General features: G+C 31.5%; 1 pseudogene; it reads right to left on the reverse strand.

Moving 5' to 3' along the window:
• Positions 1-1154: 1154 nt before the first annotated feature.
• On the reverse strand, positions 1155-1463 carry LOC123302295 (annotated as a pseudogene).
• Between the last annotated feature and the right edge of the window lie 1249 nt (positions 1464-2712).

Here is a 2712-nt window from a genome sequence, read left to right on the forward strand (position 1 = left end):
AAGAGAATCTTTTAACCCCTACTACCTCCCTCCTCCCCTCTTATGTTAGGACGTTATAATTTTCTCACTTTTATTAAACATCAAAATTTAAATTTAAGCAATCAAAGTATTCTCCAGATGAAAGTGAAGCACCTACTTAAAAAGGCCTAATTTTCTTTTACTAAAGTACGAAAATTATTGGTTTAAATTTCTTGTGTAAGTTTCTCCTTAGTACGTATTTATTCAATATTTTACTTCGCAAGTTTTTTATTTTTAGATTCGTTTTTCTATTCCGAAAACTTGCGAAGTCAAATATTAAATAAATACGTACTAAGGAGAAACTTACGCAAGAAATTTAAACCAATAATTTTCGTAATTTAGTAAAAAAAATTAGGCCTCTGTGAAGTAGGTGCTTGACTTTTATCTGAAGAATAAGTTGGGATTCTGTGACATCTACGCTTTTTTACACATTTATGGTTTTGGTGGGATTAACTAGACATCTTGTCAATAAGTTTAAATATCTCACTTACTAAGAGACTAATAGTGGGAATCTATTACATCGTTAATCATCATCTACCACAAGCCGCGGTGGCTGAGCGATTGGCGACTGGGGCATGCAGCCGAAAGGCCGTTGGTTCGTTCCCCGCCCTGGCGACATAGTTGTAATTTTATTTTATATTACTTATTTTATTTTTTTTCTTTTTCCAGAATTTTACAAAATTATAATAAATAAATAAATTATTTAATCTCCCAAACCATGCTCAAAATGTAAAACAGGTTATTCCACTTCCTTTTCCTATAAATCCTACCTAAACTCCTAAACAACCAATTAACGGTATTTCACACTATTAAAAAAATTTTTTCCAGCAATTATGCTAAATTTTGACCAGCTGGGGATGAAAGCAACTTATGCTAATAGCCCTTAAAAAATATATATGTATTGTTATTTTATTTGCGTTGTCTTTACATTGTAAATTTTTATGTATCGTTATAATATTAATGATTAAAGATGTTTTTGAATTGAAAATTCACCTTGTATATGTTATTTAGAAATGTAAATTTTTTTTTATTTTATAATTTATTATATTTTTTAATAAACAAACAAATATAATTTTTGTTTAAATATTATTGCATTTATAACTCATATCATGGTTACTTTAAATCGAGAAGAGTTTCTAAAATTTCAAATGAATATAAAATAATTCTTCTTGTAATGCCATAACAGTTGAACTTTGGAAACGTGGGTCGGTTTTAAACTATTATGTAATTTCACGTAGTAAACGTTGGAATGGTAATTTACGAATTAACAATTCAGTACTTTTTTGATAAGGACGAATTTCACGTAAAGCTACTATACCAGGACGATGTTTTTTTTTGACTCCACCAGTTGCTGGTGCACTTTTTCGTGCAGCTTCCGATGCTTATTGTTTTCTTGGTGCTTTACCACCAGTTGATTTACGTGAAGTTTGCTTGTTTCTAGCCATTTTCAAATTATAATATTTTTACAAATGGCTCACATTCGTACATCGTAAAAGCTAGTGAAAATATCTGCCTGTTCTTACAAGTGTTAAGCAATTATTTAATAAATGGTTATAACCATAAATAAATATTATAAGAGTAAAAAGTTATTAAAATATACTTTTTGTATATTTTAAAAGAAGAGAAGTTATTTTAAAAAAAAAAAAGTGTTAAGTGCAAAAACATAAACACGTCGAAATGGACGGCATAGAATCCACTTAAAAGTAAAAAACCAATTTATACTTGAAAAGTTGCCTTTTCATACGTTTACTTCAAAAGAAGACAAAGTGTTATCATGTGTATTGCATGGTTTATATAATGCCACCGTTGAAAATGAATATCAAAGCAAGAGGAAGGCATCTTTATACAGTGGATTTCCCAGCATCAACCACATTCCAACATGTACGCAGAATTTATGCTATCCTAAACACCAAAATCTACTGGGTCAAATATCGCAGAGGTGATGATCCAACCCAATGCTTCCGCTGTCAGGCATTCGGGCACAGCGCAAGAAATTTTTACCTGAATCCCAAATGTGTAAAATGTTTGGAACATCACATCACGAGTGAATGTACAAAAGAAGCGGAAACGGCACCCAAATGTATATCAATTGCATCTTGGCAATCACCCGGCTAACTGAAAAAAATGCCCTGCATTCATCAAACACATTGAAAAGCAAGAAACTACAAACCAAGCAACATTGCTGCACCAGCACCAAAAAATAACGTCTGGCAACAAAGACTGTTACAACAACAACAACAAGGACGTAAAAATTCACAAGCAAATGTTTAAAAAAATCAACAAAATAATGTAAATATTGATTGCAGTGACTTTTCCACACTTTTGAAAGAACTCAATGAACTAAATCAACTATGTGTTATCAAAAAATTGATATGTGCAGTGCGTGAACTCAATACAATAATGAAGAAAAATACAGATCCAATGGCGCAAATACAAGCCCTCGCCATTTTTGCTACTAAATTCGAAAAATGAAAATAATCAACTTCAATGCAAGAAGTGTACTTAATAAAACAAACTCTATAAAAGCAATGCTAGTGAGTGAAAAGTGGACATTTTAGCTATCACTGAAACGTGGTTATAACCAAAACACAAGTTTGGTATCAAAGGCTACAACATATACCGAAAAGACAGAACTACAGGAAATGGAGGAGGAGTAGCCATCTTAATTAAAAAGTGCATCCAACGCCACAATCT

This window comes from Chrysoperla carnea, chromosome X (genome assembly GCF_905475395.1).
Source record: "Chrysoperla carnea chromosome X, inChrCarn1.1, whole genome shotgun sequence".
Taxonomy (NCBI): Eukaryota; Metazoa; Arthropoda; class Insecta; order Neuroptera; family Chrysopidae; genus Chrysoperla; species Chrysoperla carnea.